This window comes from Stegostoma tigrinum, chromosome 13 (genome assembly GCF_030684315.1).
Source record: "Stegostoma tigrinum isolate sSteTig4 chromosome 13, sSteTig4.hap1, whole genome shotgun sequence".
NCBI classification, from domain to species: Eukaryota; Metazoa; Chordata; class Chondrichthyes; order Orectolobiformes; family Stegostomatidae; genus Stegostoma; species Stegostoma tigrinum.
Genome location: NC_081366.1, coordinates 45,733,659 through 45,754,387, shown reverse-complemented (window position 1 = coordinate 45,754,387; position 20,729 = coordinate 45,733,659). Strand labels below are relative to the sequence as shown.

At 39.8% G+C, this 20,729-nt stretch overlaps 1 long non-coding RNA gene across 1 annotated transcript in view; it reads left to right on the top strand.

Annotated features, from left to right (window-relative positions):
- LOC125458144 (uncharacterized) overlaps nucleotides 1-18,247 on the top strand; it is a 28,274-nt gene extending 10,027 nt beyond the window's left edge. Inside the window, exons 2-4 of the long non-coding RNA XR_007248780.1 lie at nucleotides 11,036-11,140; nucleotides 13,375-13,487; nucleotides 18,052-18,247. This is a non-coding gene — a long non-coding RNA (uncharacterized LOC125458144). The remainder of the gene's footprint in view (nucleotides 1-11,035; nucleotides 11,141-13,374; nucleotides 13,488-18,051) is intronic.
- Nucleotides 18,248-20,729: the final 2,482 nt, after the last annotated feature.

The window sequence follows — 20,729 nt, the reverse complement described above, 5'->3', positions numbered from 1 at the left end:
CTCAAGGGCAACTAGGAATGGCTAGTAAAAGCCAGCATCACATTAACAAATAAAAGAATACAGTATGGAAGCATGTTACTAAACTAATCATCCAAAGGCTTAAGCTAATACTCCAGAGAACAGGAGTTCAAAATCATTTTGGGGAAACCCAAACACACAGAGGCTATTGGCAGCCGCTAGAACCTGCTTGAAGATTACCCCCACCAGCACCATCACCACTCTGCTCTGGGTGGACACCTCCAGGCAACAGCACTATCTCCTATGGCCTCTGGGGATTTGGAACATTCCTTCATCCATCAGACTTAACAGGTCATTTGCAATGGGTAGTTGGCTACCCACTGCTTGTAGGTGTGTACTCTTGCCACCACCTTGCTTTTGGGGTAATGTCCAAGGGTTTTGGAATGGAACCAGAGAATAGTCAGGTGTAGAATTTCTCAGATGGGCCCAAATGTTCAACTCTCAGTGTCTGAGCAAAACTATATCCCGGGGAGAAAGGTAAGGTAATAGTTTCTCTCAGGACTTGTCTGACATACTTATTCCCTGGCAACAGCATGAATAGTCTGCGCTGAAAATTATAAGTGTCTCTGACATAATGCTAGGAATTGTTCGCACGTAATAATGTATTTGGATGTTTATTTTCATTTCTAGCACCCAAATGGGAATCCAAATGTACAATTAATCAAAATGAATAAAGAAAAGTAATTTTAGCATCATAGCACCATGTAGGACATGGACCGAGTACATCTGGAAATGACCAACTTGTTCTTGTAATTTTTCTGTTGTGTTTTATTAATAGGCTGCTTTGGTACTGGCTATCTAATCTAATTCCAATGTTTCATTTTAGTCAAATCAAAGTGTAAAATCTTCTGAAAGTTAAAGCTAAGGATAGCTCACTTGGATTTTCAAGGTTGATATTGCAAGCTTTTCTTAAGTTTCCAAACTGTTTTTAGGTTACCCGTATTATTAATTACATTTCCCTCCTGGGGTAGCAGATGTCCCTGTGACCTTCATAATGTGCCAGTAAGCACTTACTGGCATGCTTCCATAGGCATGGAAATCGCCTGAATATTACCTTTATAAACATTTTCTGTGATTAATTCGAGAAAATACAATTCAGTTTTAAGAACAAAATTGAGAGCACACAGACCTAATTAACATTTATGCTACATTCATGTAAAATCATAAAACAAGATGTGAGGTTGTTCAATGGTAAGAAAAAGCTACTTGTACTCAAGTGCCCCCTGTTGTAATTACATATTGGCTATACAAGGTGGCAGTCTGAGGATTTGGCAGGAATAGAACATAATTCCTTTTATCTATGAATTTACCTGGCAGACAAAGGTTAAGATCTCCTCTTTAGCAGCCTGTAAGGTTCTGGTGGAAACAAGCTGGTAATTAAATTCCAATTTCTCAGTGGTTATGAGGTCAATGTAAAAAAATTCTATTAGCATTCAATGGTTTAAAGAATAGTTTGCCAATTTTGTCTTGGCCCAGTTCAACACAACAATTGAAAAGAAGACAAACCTGAAATTAAAATGACAGTTCTCATTTGTTGCTTGTTGAATTTGATTTCTCATTTTTTAGAAGTACTATTCTAAGCTCGATGATAGCTGAATTGAGAAATTGCTTGGTGCAGAGGTGAGGCAACAGGTCAGAGGAGATGTAAGTTGACCGTCAGTCTGTGTTGCTGTGCTGAATCAATTGGTCTAAGCTGAAACAGCAGTGAGAACACTACTTCTGCCTTCAGTGTGTCTGGGGTAGAGAGAAGCTTCAAAATCTGCCCACCGCCTACTGCATCCCAAAACCAGTCCAGCTCGACCCACCCCCCAACCTGTTCTTCCTCTCACCTATCCCCTCCTCCCACCTCAAGCCACATCCTCATTTCCTACCTAGTCACCTCATTCCGCCCCCTTGACCTCTCTGTTCTCCCTAGACTGACCTGCCTCCTCCCTACCTCCCCACCAACACTGACCTTTACTGGCCCCATCCCCACCTTTTTAATTTGTCTGTCTCCTTTCCACCTATGTTCTCCTCTGTCCATCTTCAATCTGCCTCCTCTCTCTCCCTATTTATTTCAGAACCCTCTTCCCCTCCCCCATTTCTGATGAAGGGTCTAGGCCCAAAACGTCAGCTTTTGTGCTCCTAAGATGCTGCTTGGCCTGCTGTGTTCATCCAGCTCTACACCTTGTTATCTTGGATTCTGTAGCATCTGCAGTTCCTATTATCATTGCTCTCTATCTGTTAATCTGCTTACATTTACTGCCTTCTGTAAAGCTTTCATTTGCACTTACGAGATGTATCATTTGGAGAGCAAACTATCACAGATAGACTTTCATACTTTGTGAAATGATACCAGCTTACACAAAGGTGGCAGTGTAAGAAACTGGATCAAAGCAACATCACTAGGGACACGCAGATCTTTAAAATATTCTCCCTTTATCAAGTGAGAAGCAAATCAGACTGAAAGAAAGCTCCTAAAACTGAATGATTTTTATTTGATTTGGTGGAAGTGCAGTGGGCATGTGTGAGATCCAACATTTAATTGATTAGAACTATTTTGCAAGAATCAAAATTATTATTTTAGTATTAATATTTTAAAATGAAAAACCATGATAGTTCAAGCAACTGGTACATTTTAAGATAACAAAGTGTGAAGCTGGATGAACACAGCAGGCTGAGCAGCATCTCAGGAGCACAAAAGCTGACATTTCAGGCCTAGATCCTTCATCAGAGAGGGGGATGGGGAGAGGGTTCTGAAATAAATAGGGAGAGAGGGGAAGGCAGACCGAAGATGGAGAGAAAAGAAGATAGGTGGGGAGGTGGGGAGGGGATAGGTCAGTCCGGAGAGGACGGACAGGTCAAGGAGGTGGGATGAGGTTAGTAGGTGGGAAATGGAGGTGCAGCTTGAGGTGGAAGGAGGGGATAGGTGAGAAGAAGAACAGGTTAGGGAGGCGGGGACGAGCTGGGCTGGTTTTGGAATGCAGTGTAGGAAGGGGAGATTTTGAAGCTTGTGAAGTCCATATTGATACCATTGGGCTGCAGGGTTCCCAAGCGGAATATGAGTTGCTGTTCCTGCAACCTTCAGGTGGCATCTCTGTGGCACTGCAGGAGGCCCAGGATGGACATGTCATCTAAGGAATGGGAGGGGGAGTGAAAATGGTTCGTGACTGGGAGGTGCAGTTGTTTATTGTGAACCGAGTGGAGGTGTTCTGCAAAGCGGTCCCCAAGCCTCTGCTTGGTTTCCCCAATGTAGTGGAAGCCACAACAGGTACGGTGGATACAGCACTGCACCTCCCAGTCGCGAACCATTTTAACTCCCCTTCCCATTCCTTAGACAACATGTCCATCATGGGCCTCCTGCAGTGCCACAATGATGCCACCCGAAGGTTGCAGAAACAGCAACTCATATTCCGCTTGGGAGCCCTGAAGCCCAATGGTATCAATGTGGACTTCACAAGCTTCAAAAACCTCCCTTCCCCCCAATGCATCCCAAAACCAGGCCAGCTCGTCCCCACCTCCCTAACCTGTTCTTCCTCTCACCTATCCCCTCCTCCCACCTCAAGCCGCACCTCCATTTCCCACCTACTAACCTTATCCGGCCTCCTTGACCTGTCCATCCTCTCCAGACTGACCTATCGCCTCCCACCTCCCCACCTATACTCTCCTCTCCACCTATCTTCTTTTCTCTCCATCTTTGGTCTGCCCACCCCTCTCTCCCTATTTATTTCAGAACCCTCTCCCCATCCCCCTCTCTGATGAAGGGTCTAGGCCCGAAACATCAGCTTTTGTACTCCTGAGATGCTGCTTGGCCTGCTGTGTTCATCCAGCTTCACGCTTTCTTATCTTGGATTCTCCAGCATCTGCAGTTCCCATTATCTCTGGTACATTTGAAGCATGGCTGATACCGTGCTAACATACTCAGAGTAAATATCACAACACATTAATTCTGAATTTTAATTTTATTTCAGTTTAATGACAGACACAAGTTAAAACAAATGTAATAAGATGGAAATTAAATGACTTAAGTGGTGGAAATGTACATTAGGAACATGGTGAGATCTAAATTAAATGATTTGATTATTCTTCATTAATTGCCAGCAGCAGTTCTGTTAGTTATTTAGTTGGCATAGTTATCTTTATAGAAATTATTATGCCTCCTTTGCAATGATTTCAGCTTCATGAAATTGTGAGCATTTTAGTATTCAGCAAGCGCCAGAAGCTACATATACAACATACAGAATTGAAAGAGATCTATTTATTACAATAATGCTTTTACTTATTTTTCTGGATCCTGAATCCTGGATTCTGTATATGACAAATGTAAGCAAACTGTTACAAAAATGGAGGTTCACTCAGTTGTGTGGTGTTATGAGTGCATTTCTCTGCTACTTTTCTATTGTCCACTGTTTGTCTTCACATAGTTAAGGGTTTAATGACCCTTTATTGATTTTGTAATTTAGTTGCAATTAGTCGAAAGAGTATGTTAGTCCAGAGATTCTCCATTACTGTGCTGTTTCCATCCTGACTCTGCCATAAGTTTCCGTCTGCAGTAAAATGGCACTAAGTGGCAAAGTTCTGACCAATGATATCTCAAAATATAATTGCAAGATCCAATGTTTTACCATAAAATGAATTGTTAAATAATCTCCAAAAATTGGTGATGCAAAGCTGTGCAAGTTCAATACAAAACATTTTGTGCAGTAACTTTAGAATATTACAAGCTGATGATTTTATGAGCCTGGAACTGCAAAATTGATTTTATTGATATTTTTTCTTCAAAGCTTCAGTTAAGTTTTGAAACTGTTATCAAATGTATAATATTTATCACTGTGGCAGATAGATTTCTTACATAACCAACTGTTTAGTAATGAGAAAGTGATAATTGGTGTTCTGTGCAATCACTGATGTACTGTGATCACTGAAGTAACATAAATTGGATTGCTTGTAGCTCCCTAACAAGTAACCCATCAATGGTTTATCTATGTGGGAGATTACAGAATGGTGCCGGAATGGAGGATTTAATTATCTTTAGATAATTATTATTCATAATATCTATAGAATATAGATTGGAATAGTAGTTGTGTAAAGGGAAGAGATGGGTAAGAGTTTCTGGAGTGTGTTCAGGAAAATTTTTCACAGTAGTTTGTTCTCTAACAAGGAAGGAAGCAATGCTAGACCTAGTCTTGGGAATAAGGTGAGCGAAGTGGATCTAATATTAACAGAGGAATATTTGGAGAAAGTGACCCATGAATCACAAGGTCTTGATTGCCTAGGGAAAAGGACAAGGAACAATGCAGATTAAGTATAATTAACACGGGAAGTTAATGTGAATGGAGTAAGAATGAATCTGATCCAGTTTAACTGGAATTAAAAGTTGGTGCAAAGCTATAACTGAACAATATGGTGCCTTTAAAGAAGAGTGAGTTGGGCATAATCAAGGCATATTCTCACAAAGGGGAGAGGTAGTGTAAAATGAACCCAGAACTCCCTGCGTTAATAATTCTCTCCCTAAAGGCATTGTGTTCAAATGTTACCTCTGGGGTGTGCGGGTGGGGGTTGGGGTGGTTGCAGGATGGCAAAGCATGGGTGGAGATATTGTATGCACTAAAGGTTCTGAAAGTTAATGTTGGAGACTGCATTCATCTCCAAACAGTCTGATGTCATGTTTATTGGGGATATCCGAGAAGAACTCTGGAACTCAAAGGAGAAAGATCTTTCATTTTTGTCTCCAGTTGTCTTGGTGACAATATCTAATTAGCTAACGTAACTTGTACCTAATTACTGTCATGAAATAAATTATGTCTTGTTAAGACAAGACCTTCTTCTTGTTAAGATGCAATAGTAGTTACAGCTCTACTACTGTAAACCCATCAGGCCTTAGACCCAGTCAATGAAAGAGGAATGCTGGCAGTATTCTTCTACCCTCAAAGTGTGGACTCTGTTTCTTCTAATTTTCTAACCAGTTTTGGTCTTATTTTTGCATGATCTTAGGTTTTGTGTTTCAGTAATATCCTGGCCCTGGAGGGCTCCAGAGGAAATTTACAAGAATGATCCCAACAATGAAGGGCTTGGCAAATGAGGAGCGTTGAGGACTCTGGGTCTGTACTCAATAATGTTTAGTAGGATCAGAGAGGATCTCATTGAAAGTTGCAGAATACTGAGAGGTCTGGATAGAGTGGACAGGGAGAAGATGTTTTCCCCAGTAAGGAGACTCTAGGACCCCGAGGCACAGCCTCAGTGTGAAGAGAAGTGAGATCAGGAGGAACTTATTTGGCTATAGGCTGGTGAATCTGTGGAACTCATTGCCCCAGGTTGAGGCCAAGTCATTGAGGATTTTTGAGACAGAGATAGATAGGTTCTTAATTAGTAAAGGGATTAAGGGTTACAGGAAGAAAGCAGGACAATAGGACTGAGAAACATATCAGCCATAATCAAATGGTGAAACTGACCTGCTGGGCTAAATGGCCTATTTCTGCTCTGAGATTGTTTGGTCTTATGGTCGAACAACATTTCCTGGTCTCCAGGTTTTCATGTTCATTGTTTTCTTTAATTTTATCATCTACACCACATATCTGAATTTGATCTGCAGTGCCAACTGCTGGTTTGTGTCCCCTGTATGTCTCCTCTACTTTTTTGGCTGGAACACTTCCTGTCTCATTTGAATGCCAAAATCCAGGTGCGGGACTCTGGATTGCATCAAGTGTATGTTGAATGTTGTCAGCAGCTATGATTCTATGTTCACATTCGTGGTTCAGTAACTTTTTCTGGTATTGGAACAGGACAGTGATCCCTTTTTATGAATTGAATAATATCTTTGGGATCCAGGTAAACTCTTAGCTATCTATTGGGCTACTCTTCCACCAAGGCAGAATTTACTTATTCTGTGTCTCTGCATTCACTTCATTTTCTTCCATATCTTGGAGGTCTCTTTCAAGCTTTTCCTTTAGATCCATTGGTACTTTTTAAGTGGAGGGTGAGCCATTGGTTTCATTGCTGAGTCAGTGGTGATGTGATACTCAAAACCTTCAAAACATCCAACTTTTTCATCAAGGGAGTCTGGTTATATTTATGCCACATGTTTGCATCAGATTGGGGGTGGGCAGTCATTTTCAATGAATGTGCTCTCTACAAAACCCCATCTTGTTGCCCTCGTCCCATGATTTTTCGAGATGATCCAAAGCTCTTTACAATTGCTCAGCATTATCCAGACCATTTGTTTTAGCAACTTAGAAAATGCAGTCAACATATTTTCCTTTCAGTGTCCCTCTCATTTGGGCTGTCCTGAGCTGATGAGTCTATGCCTTGCTGTGTGCTGTTGGCATGAAATTGACCAGTTTCAGAGCATCTTTCCTTGGACACCACATCCTTGCAGATTTTCCTTAATATCTTCTGGTGTAATCGAAGTGTAATGCTGATACTCTGCACTCCAGTGCCAATCTCCACCTTCGGATATCTCATTGTAGCCTTATTTCTCATCCTCTTCCTGATGTGATATTTTTTTCTGCCAACGATCACATCTAGGCATTTTATGCAATTGTACATGACTCTATGTTCATTGTTTTTTCAAACTCTTAGGGTCTTCCAGGGTATAGTTTCAATTTCTCTTCCTACCTATTAACCCTGTTTCTATGATTCTGGTGACTCATTTATCACTTTGGTCCTTTTCTCTATCCATCCTTTCCTAGCAATTTGCTTTACGACAAGTTCTACAGGTTGATCCATATGCAGGACAATTCTTTCTATCTGTGAATTCATGTTTGTGCACAGCTTGTGCACACCTTTCTGTCTGGTATACATACTTTTATTGCTGTTTCACTACATTGACTTTGCTGTCTTTGTCTTTGCTTAACTAAAGGCTAGCTGTTTGGGTACTTTGCATCTTCTGTCTGCTTGGGGCTTTGTGTACTCAGGTAGTGTATACAGCCTGCAATATTATGTGCTTGTGCTTTCTAATTAGTGCATTCTGTCCTTCAGGTTAGCAGACTCTCAAATTAGTTGATGTATCAGCATTTCATTTGTGATCTTAGACTTACATTTTCTGGCTATACTTTTCAGTCTTGTTACAAGGTTGTTAATTGGATCGCATAACTCTGGGGCAAGGATTTGAAATTCATATCGATAGACTTGATCATCTATTGCTGGCTGGAGATGCGTGCTGAGTCTTTCAAAAAATGTTGGATGAATTTCTACCAGTTGTTTCAAAAAGCTTCCATCTGGTAAACAAATGTAATCCTTCATTTCTTGGCCACAGAAGGGTATAGCTGACCCTTTCTTCATTGATTTTTTAAAAATGAAATCACTGATTGTCAATCTGCAATTTTGGTTCTTTCTTTTTTCCCTTTTATAACAGTTTAGTCAGGGGTTTTTGTTTTGCCCCCAATGTGGGTTCAATTTCCAAAGCAGTATTCATTTAAAATGTTTTAGGTTTACTCACAGCTGCCAGCATCTTATATTTTCTGGTTGTGTTTTGATTCCAAAGTGCTTTAAACAAGTACATTTTATGTTTGGAAAGGAGAGAACTCTTTTCTTGGATTTTACCTTGCCATTCTGTCCATATTAGGTCATTGCTTAGTTGAGTGTCTTATTACACAAAACCGCAGCTCCCTAATGCTACTGACAATGTGGCCCAACAGGAACACTTACAAATATAATTGTTTCCTGACTAATTGTTTCTTTTTGCAGAAAGTGCAAAAATGTATGAAACCATCTTAGGTTTCATTAACAGGGTTGTAGAGTAAAAAAAAACCAAGAAACCTACGTTGGAAATCACATTAGGCTTGAATGGGGGTCATTGCATCCAGTCTAGGCATCACACTTGAGGAAGGATGTGAAGGCATTGGAGAAGGTGGAGAAAAGATTCACTAGAGTGGTTTCAGGGATGAGGAACTTCAGATACATAGACTGATTAGAGAACTGATTTTCATGGGGAAGTGAATGTTCGGTGGAGATTTAATGAAGCTATCCAAAACTTTGTGGTGTCTAGACAGACTAGACTCTTTCCATTGGTAGAAAGATCAAACATCAAAAGGAAAAGAATTCAGGTATATTGAATAGAATAGATGTAATGAGAAAACTTTGTAAGAAATGTTTTCAAGTAGTAAGTGGCTAAGATCTGGAATGCATTGCCTGGAATTGTGATAGTAGGATTTGTGGAAAAGTAAGCTAATTTGTCTTTGCATTGGACATAAGTGTGGACTCTTCCTCATCCCCGAAAGATGTGCGTAATGGCAAGCCAAATGGGAAAATACAGTAAGATTGGAAAAAAACAAAATAATTGTAAAAATTCTTGACATCAAAAAATTTAAAATCACATTTTCCGCTCAAAGTTTTAATGAGGATTTTGATAATGAATGGTGAGGGTCCTATTTGCATGCATAAACATCTGATTGTTACAAAATCTCACCTTATGTATACGGAATTTGTTATTTCTTCAGGCAGTGGCCAGAAACTAATTGGCAACAATTGCCAATATGAAAGTCTGAATGGATAGCACACGGTTCAGTTCACCACTTGCTCCTCTGGGTTTCACCTCTGCCAGTGTTCCCCACTTTATTGTGACACGCTCTCCAGTAGAAAGAATCCTAAGCATGCAGAGAAAGCACAGGAGGACCAGAATCTATTGTCGTCAAGGTCATCTCCTCCACATAACCTAGGCATATCACCGCCACAGTCTGAGGATGTCATGGGACACTGTAACAAGAGTGTGTCATTTGCTGAATCAAAACTTGTGATCTGAAAGGTGGGTGGCAATTGTAGGCTATTGACTGTCAAGGTGGCAACTGTGCTATATTTTTATGTGACTGGCTGCTTCCAAGGATAGACTTTATGTGGGACCTCAGAATTCTCAACACACAAATGCATCAAAGCTGCTTCTCATGTAATTGGAGACAGATCTCACCACCTCCTTTTGTTTCCCTGTAACAAGCAGTGCTGCGTTGTGGGTAATAAACGTTGTCAACACGACTATAGCTGGTTTCTCTGAGGTGCACAGTACTGCACGCTGGTTGTGTTAAGAGCACCATATCTTACTGCAGCTGACTTCACTTATAAAAAAAGGTTCCTATTCCATAAATGTACAAGTACTCTGTTATCATTGTTACTGCATCTTGGAAGTGTATGCCATGTGCCTTGAAATCAATCATGATGCTTATAGCCTGGAGAACACTGATGTTCCTGCTTCATTTCAAGGGTCAGATGCCTTACATGGATGGCTGCTGGGAGACCAGGGCTATGACTGATGATACCATTATGTGACCCACTGACTGGGGCTGAACATTCCGTGCAGCTCATTCTTTCGCTAGGATCATTGAGGAGCACACATTAAACTGCCTGAAAGTTAGGTTGCGATGCTTGGACCAGTCTGGGAGGGTGGTGTGGTATATTCTAGACAGAGTGTGCTGCAGATTCCTAACATAATGTGCTGTGCACAAATGGAACAGAAAAAGAAAGGGGTGTGATAGCTGCAGAATGGCTGAGAGAGCAGTAGGCATGTTCTCAGGAGGAAGACAAGGACATTGGTCAAAGGAACTTTTAAACCTTGACCGTACTGGATCCGTGCAACTTTCGGGCAACAAGCTAGACAGGACATTAGTGACACCTGCTTCCCATAGATGTGAATTGGATAAAATAATCATTCATTGATCATTTGGTGTAGGGTAAGCAGTTCCTGTCCAGTCACAGAAACAAATGCAGCTTTTTTGTTTGTTGTATCTTCACATTTCGTGTTGTTTAATAAATGTTAATGCTAACAACTGAAGGCTTTCCAAAATGTGATGCTTTCATATTGAACAATAAGTTATGCTGCACTGGGTATTAGAGAAATATTAATAACCTTCAGACATGCGTCTGAAAAGGTATGGTGTTCAGGATGGGTGGCCTTTATAGATTCATTCTTGTAGCTACAGTTACAATAACAGTTGATCAGGTATATGATACTGTAAAATGGCAATACATTTACAAGTGCAATGCTCTGTTTCCAATCAGAGTGACACTCATACTATCTATGTGCCTTAAGATGCTTCTGTTTTTTATTTAGCTTCTACTATGTCTCTGGTGATGGGCTGTTCCTGGCTGGCATCATTTGACCTGGTGCACAGCTGAGCTTTAAAGAGTGGTAGTGGTGGAATGAATCTCAGCAATGGTGAGTACTTCTGCTGTTAATGAGTGCACAAGAGTGTGCTACGTACGTAATGAGTGGAGCAGCAGTGAACTGCATGAGATAATTTACTAGTGCCCACAAACTTTAATGAAACTCATGTAAGTTTGAGACATAGCTAATTTTTTGTAAATTTCATCTTAAGGAGTCTAGAAAATGGCTTCTGAAAGCCACGAGATTTCTCTTTTGGAATCAATTGCAGCTGTGTAAACAAACAAACCATGTTGTTTTAAGAATCAATCACAAAGATTAATTAAATTATTCAAGGCCATTGACAGCCCGAAAGATGTGTAGGTTCAATATTTCTGCAGTGTTGAACAGGAGACAGGAATGACATCCCAAGGAATTCCAGCAATAATCAACTTTGCCTTGAAGAAAAATAATTCATCACTGCCAGCATTTGTAGCCTACTGGTTTGGCTGTGATAAAAGCTGCTTGAGGATTGAGGAAAACACATGAGAGAGACATTAGGAACTATGACTGCTTTTTCGTAGAGAGACAAAGGGAGACACCCAGGTCAAACCATCTGAAGGCAAGCTGTACTGAAGTGGGCTACCAATAGCCACAAACTGGCAACGCTATCCAAGTGAAATAAAGTATCCTTCACTCACTCTCAAGACCGTGTCAGGAATCCACCTGTGGGAGCAACCTCAAATTTTCAACTACAGAAGCTTTCAGGCTTAAACAAGTTCTAAGGAACATTTTTAGGTAATGCCTGGTAGGTGGTTGTGACACTGGTATAAAACAGCTGGGAGATAAAATCTGATGAAACTCCTGTTCTAGCAGGATGGCTACAAAGCCTATAACATAAAAGAATAATCAATGCCTAATAACACTTATCATTCTTCCCCCGAGATGGATCTTATTTCTAATGATCAACCATAGATCTTTTTACACATCATTGCATTTAAATACAGTTATAATAGTCACAACTGGAATTAGTTACCAGTGAGCTAGTCATATTTTACTTGCATTTTTACGGAGATTTTAAACTATTTGTCAACAAGTAAAATGCAGTTTTTCTCAAGTCCATCAGCTACTGTACAAATTTGTCTGTTAAATAAATGGAATGATCTTCTTCAAAAGAATTTTCTCCTCTTTACTCCTGAGGGTGTTGACTCTAAGTTGGTGAAAAGCTTCCCAGCATCCTGTATAAATGGTTCCTCTGGGGTCAGAAATAGTGCATTTACCAGCAATTTGAACTAGAGGTACAGTCCTGGGTGACTTTACACTTGTCTTTGAACTCTGGGAGCAATTCTGGTCAACTATTTCTGTCTTCACAGCTGCTAACTTGCAGACAAATTGGAAATTGTTCATGTTGGTATGGTTTAGTGGGCAAACAGTAGAATAGATTGATGTAAAGGTTCCATTCACTTTTATCCCTACACTGTTATCTCCAGCATTCTCTGTACATCTATCCTTGGCCTCATTTTCTCCCTCACTGAGATGCTGCTGAGGGTGACATAATTCACAGAAAAATGGATGCTTTCATATCTTTTTTGACTCATTACATCTGCGTTGTCAGATTGATTACTGGACGTCCGGTCATGGATGAACCACAATTTGTTTCAGTCAAACATTGATAAATTGAAGCCATCATCTTTAGTCCCTATCATAAACTTAGTATCCTTGAAACCAGCCAGTTTGTGCTGGGAATGTAGAATTTATGATTTTGCAGTGGTCTCTGAGCCAATCGGTGACCCCAAGCAGAATCAGCAAAAAGACACCTATACTGTGTTTAACATAGACTGCTACAGTTCATAGAGATGTCCGAATTAGACTTTTACTTGTATTCTGTTTCAATTGGTTTGGCATAGGCTCTTATTCATTGTTCTGTCTGAGGTGCCTGGGATTGACACCACCCTTAAATCTGGCATTGCTTATCTCTGGAATCTAAAAAAAATGGGAAAAAGCAGTGAACAAGCTCTTTCCAGAGAAAAGCACAATCAGCGAGGGTCATAAAGTAATCTGACCCACTGTTTGTATGCTTACACTGCCTTGTGACGCATTACCTGATATTGAAAATGTTTTCACAACAGGAGGTGGTGATTCACTGTTACTGCAGATGAGGAACATTTTGTCGTAATATCTCATTGGCACAGCAAATCTTCATGAATTTGAATATATCCTTCAATAACCTGCAACTTGAATGGATGTAGCTCCTCTGTTGCATTTTGCAATTTCGGCCAAAGCATTATTCTCCTTCTCTCCTGACTTAGGTTCAGTTGCATAAAAGCCAAGAGCTTTCTGGACCTCAGCAAAGTGACCATTCTTCATGTGAGAGTTAGATCAATGAATGTGGACGTTGAAACCCAGCTCATCTCATGACCAGGTATGTGCACTTCCTAAAAACCAAAAGTACTGTGGATGCCGTAAATCAGAAACAAAAACAGAAATTGCTGGAAAAGCTCAGCAGCTCCGGCAGCATCGGTGGAGAGAAATCAGAGTTAATGTTTCAGTTCGATTGACTCTTCCTCAGAAAGTACTTCCTGTCAGGATCATTGAATAACATTACAAGTGTTGCCAAATATTTCACTGTATTCCTATCCCCTACCTAGATGGCTAAGGCCAACTGGAGGAAGAAAACTGGTGATCGAACCTAGAAATTTCAGTTTTAATGCTCCAGTACCACATTATAAAACATTGCCAATCCAAGCAAACTTGATGAACCTATCTCAAATTTAGAAATCCACTTTGAAACTTAATTGAAGTCCCCCCAGCAATCTTCTGTCAGCTTCAATAACCAATCGTGTAATGCTTGAAAGAACTGATTCATAGCAGTTGAATTCCATAATGATACCTGAAGGGTCAAGCTTCCCTTATAACTACTGAACCATTAACCATCAGCAGGGTCCCAAATAAGCAGAAAATCCATCCACTATGTCAATGTTAAATTTGAGGTCCAAAATAAGAAATGGAAGTTAATTAATTTATTCAAAGCTTTAACTGTTTGCTTAACATTGATCTATTTATTGAGTTATCATTCTGTAAACTTTTTATACAATCCATTGCTATTTCATTCATGTACAAGTGAAGATTAAACTCCAAATTGTTTGTTTAGGAAGGTACAGGAGCTTGAAAATGAAACTTTGTATGCCACTTACAAAACACAAAGAATAATTTGTAACAATCTGTCTCTCTATCTGTGTCTTAGTCAAAACTGGACTGTTTGCACTCTGAGTTCTGTTGGATTCCAAACATCCTACTTCATTCATTATAGCAACCACCTGCTTCCAACTCTCTAATATTGCTTCCTCTGGTCATACTTTCGTCTAGCTGCTGTTCAATCGAATTCTCCAGTGCTCTCCCAGCCTTCCTATATTCTATACCCATACCCTATCATGCAGCAAGATCTGCACACTTCTTACCTCTGTGACCCATGTTAGTTTGCAGCTCCAGTGAAGACAAATTAACAAACCCATCTGACCAGAAGTGGGTGGTCAGTTAAGTTAACTAACTGGCCAACAAACTGGCCACTTTCTGATCCAATCAACATTTTAACAACCTTGGGATAGATGCTGCCACATGATGAGACAACCAGGAAAATTGTGGTAGATTCTTAGCAGGTTTCTGGTTGGGAGAGGGGCCTCTGCTGTAGTAAACATAGCCCATAATTGTGTACCTCCCTGCCAACTGCTCCAGGGTCCAAGTCCGCCAGTCTGGGAATCATTCGATATAAAAGCTAACTGGCCTTCAAAGGTGTCTTAGCAGCGTTAGTGTTCACAATCAGCAGCCAATTCTCTTGGCCCTTTCAATGGAGAGAGGGTGGCTGCTGTCCTCTAATGAACTGTAGTCATGCCACCCGATGAACAGTTCCCTGCTATATTACTATGCTGGGGGACTTCCTGCATCTTTGTGGGCTTGAGCTCTGTTTTCGGTCCCTGGGGTTGAGAAAATTCAGCCTTAAGGTTTAATTTTTTATGGTAATACACAAGTTGAAATATTTGCATAAAATCAATTGTGGCCTTTTTAATTTGGTTGTCAACTGTATTAGTTTAAATTGGTTAATGACTGCACAATATAGGATTTTATGCTAAAGTGACAGTTTGACTCTAGAGTCAGCTCCTAATTTGATTCAGGCCAATAATGAAATCATAGTCCCTTGAGGAGGTTGCGTCAGATTCATTGTCATCATTGTTCCTCATTACTTGTGCAATACAATGGCACCACAACTGAATTTGGCCACCAGATGGAGTATCCATCTTAGCGATTGATCTTTTTGGTTGATGTACAAAATAATTTTTGACTGAAAAGAGGAAGGACAATTGAAAACGAAATCAAATTAGAAACATGTGGTAAACAGTGACAGTTAAAGAATGTAGTGATGTTGGTACAGATTTCCTTAGTACTGAAATTAAATCTTGTATAGTTCCTGTTGTAGTTCATAATTCAAATTGGTTACATATCAATTATTAACAGCAAGGACTTTTTGCACAAATATTGTACTGAAGCTGTCATGAGAATGAAGGAAAGGGGAGGGATAATTCTGAGGCTGTGCTTCTACTGTGCAGCCGAACGGCATTACCCAACCTCAGAAACAAAAACAAAATTTTCTGGGCGGAGAGAGCAGAGTTAACATTTAGGATCCAGTGATTCCTCTTGAAAAAGTGTTATGGGATCTGAAATGTTAACTCTGCTTTCTTCCCACAGATGCTCCCTGACCTGCTGAGTTTTCTCAGCAATTTCTGTTTTTGTTTCTGATTTCCAGCATCTGCAGTTCTTTGTCTTTTTTGTTTCAACATTATTGACTTGCACTTAATTGTTGTCTTCAACATGTGCAGCATCTCTTTTCCCTAAACAGATGTTTAAATTGGATAATTGGTGCTAACTACTTTGCATCTTTCGACAGGAGTCATTTATAAAAGCACCATTAAAGTATACTAAATGCAGTCTCTTGCTTGGGAGATCAAGCAAAATAATGTTTTCCTTCATCTTCTGCACCTTGCGATTAACATTGAGTCCTTTTATGATTTTCACTGGCCCTTTCGCAATCACATTGTTTCAGATCAAGAGAAGAGAAATGACCCAAACTGAACCTGCATGTGATTATTTGGATAGGTAACTCTGCCTCCAGCCAACTGCGGCTACACTTCAAAAATGATCTTCCTTTTTTATAAAGCATTTTCATATGAAGGGCATGACTGTTATGACCCTGTTAGGGATTATTCTGTTTAAAAACAAATTTGAACACCCAGTAATTAACTGAAAGAACCATGCCACGAGATCTCACATTTTTAATGAAAAAAAAGCTCTCCTGAATATTTTAAAAACAAACAAATGATGAGTATCGAGTACAGTCCCTGGAAATATGGTGGGTGTGGGTTCAGTTGAAGCATTCAAGACAGCATTGGATGATTATTTGGAAAGAAATGGTGGGTTGGGTAATGGGGGAAAATGCAGGAGATTGGTATGAGTTAAAAGAATTGGTGCAGAGATGATGAGCTGAATGGTCCCCTTCTGTGCCACAAGAATTATGTGATTCTGCGAATCCTTTACCTCATCCTCACCAATCTGACTATCACAGATGCATTTGTCCATGACATTATTGGTAGTAGTGACCACTGTATAGTGCTTGTGGAGACTAAATTCTATCTTCGTATTGAAGATACCGTCCATTGTGTTGAGTGGCACAATCACCGTGCCAAATAGGATAGATTGAACCGAGCTAGAAATGCAAAACTGAGAAACTGTTGACCACCAGCAGCAGCTGAATCATACTCCAACACAATTTGAAACCTTGCAGCTCAGCATATTGCCCACTCTACCATTAACATTAAGCCAGGGGATCAACACTGGTTCAACAAAGAGAGCAGGAGTGCATGCAAGAGGTGTTATCAAGTATATCTAAAAATGAGGCATGACCTTCATGAAGCTACATCATAGGACTACTTGCATGCCAAACAGCATAAGCTGCATCCATAAATAGAGTTAAGTGATTGCACAAGCAACTGATCAGGACGAAGCTCTGCAGTTCTGCCACATCTGATCATGAATGTTGGTACATATCTAAACAACTCACTGGAAGAGGTGGATTTACAAATATCCCTATCCTCAATAACATGGGAGCCCACCAGAGCAGTGCAAAAGATAAAGTTGAAGCATTTGCACTGCAGAAATTCACCAAGGCTTCTTCAAAAGCATCTTCCAAATGCATGACCAGTACCATTTAGAAGGATACATGGGAACGGTGTCAAACGTAAGTTCCGTCCTAACTTGGAAAATTGGCACTATTCCTTCTGTGTTCCTGGGTCAAAATTCTGTAGCTCCCTCTCTAATGGGATTGTAAGCCTACCTACACCAACTAGATTGTAGGGATTCAAGAAGGCAGCTCACTGCCAACTTCTCAAAGGCAACTAAGGATGGCCAATAAGTACAGGTCCAGCCAGCAGTGCCCACATCTTCTGTGGAAGAGAAGCATTGATGGAAATATGCTGGGTAGACTTGGATAATAAGAAGAAACTTTACAAGGTCTACGAAAACTGTACAATGGATAAATGGGCTAAAGAATAACCTGGTGAATCATATAACAGTCCTTGTAGAAGACATTGAAATATAGAACACGGGTGATTAAAACACAGTGGTCAACAAGGATGCTGGTTTGAAATATTACATCTGTTTGTCTGTATCCTATCCATTCTTGACAATGTTAAAATTTCACTTTTCAACTAGCACTAGCTTTTTAGCAATTATTAAATGTAGTTGACTCAGAAATTAGGGAAACTCAAATGCAATAAATAAACTAAATAGCAAGCTCAATTCGGATGTTAGCAATTGTGCAAAACCATTTTTGCTATTCAAATATGGTACCTTTAATGCATTTTTCAGATCAAAGTGGGTTTCACATCAAAACCATGAGTTATAATTCCTTCTCTTCATCTTGTGTTCTTTGTTTTCAGTGTCCCTGGCCTGCTATTCTCTCCTTTGGTCTGACGACAGCAATTTTAACGATTATTCTTGAACTTTTAAATTCACTTGTTAGAGACTCACTTCCTTTATCATTTAACTGTCCTCAATGTTGTTTTAATTATTACTGGTGTTATTCCCTAGAGTAGGTATTTACAATTTTGTTATCAATAATGTTTAGCACACATATTAAGGGGTGATATATTTTTGTCATGTCCACAAGATATAAAAAAAATCATGAATTGTTTATTGTTTAACTTTTGAAATGAACTTTACTGGATTAAATAATGGTTACCATTGAGCTGATCAGCAGAAATCAGGACAGTGAATCCTTTGGCATTTTGCATGGCGTGATCTTCCTTGTGATCTATAAACATGAAAATACTGACTAATGAAAGTTTCTTCCATTAATTTTAAATAAAAGGGATTAATTAAAACTCATTATGCCTGAAAATCACAAAATGAACAATGGTCCTGGCAAGAAGTGTAGAAATTCCTCATTAAGTTGAATTAATACTCATCCAGTAATAGTTACTGGACAAATAAGGCCTCTTAGTGTGTGTTTGAGAGAGAGAGAGTATGTGTGTTTGAGTGTGTGAGACAATGTGTGAGTGTTGGGGGTTTGGGTAGGGGAGGGGTTGGGGGGTTTGGGCAGAGGTAGGTTTGGGGGTTTGTTTTAGTGGAAGGGAAGGGTTTTTGGGTGGTGCAAGTGGGGGGTTTATGTAGGGTGTTTGGGGGTTTTGGGTGGGGGCAGGTGTAGAATTGGGTTGGAGGGGGATTTAATGGGGTTCTGGTGAGGTTCCTTTGGGGGTTGTTTGTGGGAGGTGGTTGGTGGGGAGGGAACTCTCACCATAGCCTATTTCGAAAAGTAGAAGAATTTTAAAAAATGACAATTGGAGAACAAAAAAAATTTCAATTCACTTTTCTCTCCTGTCTGTAATATTCTTCACCTTGATAGACTTCTTCAAAGATTTTTCTTAATAAGTTTTTATGTGGTTCAATGTTAACTGTGAGCTTATCCTACTTGAAGCTGGAGGAGAGAAACCATTGACGTAATGTTAGACACTCGTTTATTGGCACTTTGTTAGAGCTGGCCTCGCAAACTTTAGTAAAGATGGTAAACATTGTGGAAATGTGCAGGAAAACAGCAAAGTGAAATTAAGCTATCAACCAATCTATAGTATGGTATATGGGGTAGTTTAGCGCAATAATTAATTAAAGGCATTTCAATAAGTAATTTTTCATCAAGAAATTTCCTTAAATCCATAAATTCCTGCAGGAATTTGGAATTAACCTGGAAAAGTTGAGGTTAAGAACTGTACACCCAGTACTTAAAATTTTAACAAAACAGAGTTGGCTTGGGTTGTATCAGAGAATGTGGGAACTGCAGATGCTGGAGAATCCGAGATAACAAAGTGTGGAGCTGGATGAACACAGCAGGCCAAGCAGCATCTCAGGAGCACAAAAGCTGATGTTTTGGGCCTAGACCCTTCTGGTTTGTAAGTACTTTACCTCATTTAAAACATTAAACATTGAATAAGTGCAGTCTTGCTTGTGATTGTATTGTCTTACTGTTGTTGATTGAACTCATGAAAATCAATACCTAGCCATCTAAAAGGATAGCACTTGCTGATCCAATAGGGCATCATGATTAGTAGAGAACGTTACACAGAAATTTCTTCTGCTAAGAATCAAATTGCTTTAATTTATAACATCTTTGCCTCTAGGATAAAATGCTGTGGATTCAAATTCCATTTCAGGACAGGCACATTATTTCAAGGCTGTCATTTCCATACAGTACAGAGGGAATGCTCCAAAGGCAGAGGTATCATTTCATAGATGAAACGTTCAAGTGAGACCCTACTTGATAAGGCAGATCTAAACTAAGAAAACCTGACACTATTCAGAACTGTTAAGTGTTACTATTACCTCAGACAATATTTCCTGAATGCAGATCAACAAAATGAATAGAATAAATGGTCATTCACCTAATTCTGCTGTTCATGGTCTCTAGCTATGTGAAATTTGCTTGCATAAGAAGAGTGAACTTTGTGCTGATGTCTCAAAGACGTTATAGATTTCCCACCTGTAGCACGTACTGGAACTCCATCACATGGTGCAGCATTGAATAGAGAACCCAATGGTTGATTCCAACTGGACACAGAATAGCAGGTGTGTAGAGTAACCTTTTATCAAGAGTATTAAAGGAATAAGTCCTTATAACTATTCTATCACCTTATTCATTGACTTGTTATTCATCAATTTGCTTCATTTTCAATGATGACCACAGTGTTCCATAACTATCTCCCATTATCATGATATATGCCTATAATGGAGTTAACCTCCCGAGCGCACCACATTTCTGAAGTTCCCTCCTAAACAAACTGCAAATTCAAACTCAGGAATTTTCCATCTATGCAATGTACAGATGTACTGTACAGAATCCTTTCTTCCCTAGAAAGCACTCAAACAGTTCTTTTCAATGCCTTTAGCTGCTGGGTTGAAGCTGTAAACATTTCAAAGCTTGTTCTGCACTTGGCTTCCGGAAATACGCCAGTGGGTTGAAAATGAACACATTTCAGTTAGTGTCACTAGAGGGCAGTCTAATCAAGAAGTACTGTTGATACAGATGTGGAGCTGAATTCAGTGCATGTCGGGGTAATGGGTCCGT